Source organism: Chrysochloris asiatica, unplaced genomic scaffold (assembly GCF_000296735.1).
Source record: "Chrysochloris asiatica unplaced genomic scaffold, ChrAsi1.0 scaffold00103, whole genome shotgun sequence".
Lineage (NCBI taxonomy): Eukaryota > Metazoa > Chordata > Mammalia > Afrosoricida > Chrysochloridae > Chrysochloris > Chrysochloris asiatica.
In genome coordinates this window covers 2,505,282-2,505,802 of record NW_006408621.1, presented here as the reverse complement: position 1 = coordinate 2,505,802, position 521 = coordinate 2,505,282, and positions in this window count along the sequence as shown.

Sequence of the window (521 nt, the reverse complement as noted above, 5' to 3'; positions counted from 1 at the left end):
TATGTGTAATATATGATATAGGTATATATACAAGGTAAAGAATGGAGTTTAAGAGAGTAGGATCAGAGTCAAGGTAACCAACAAAGAAGATGCTACAGGAACACAGATGAGATGGTAGTTTGTACTAGGGCACTAATGTGGGAGGGTAGAATGGTAGGCAGAGGCAGATATGAGTTCAGCTCTGTTCAAAGAGCAATTTTGCACAGCATCTCTAAAAGGGTCCTTGAAAAAGTTTATGGAAAGATAATGGAAATTTCCCATGAATTTTTGAAACTCCCTCATATGTGCTACATTGTGTTAGATATTGAAGACACCAAGAATAAGACAGTATTTGTCTTCAAAGAGCTCACAGTTTAGTAGTGAGGGAAGATACACAGATACATAAGCAGTAGAGGTGGTTGAGTGCCATCAAGATGGTAAGGTTTTATAGGAGCAGAAAGCTTCCTCTTTCTCCCATGGAGAAATCTCACAGATTCATTCTAACTGCTGGCTTCATGGTTAGCAGCCCAATGTGTAACCCA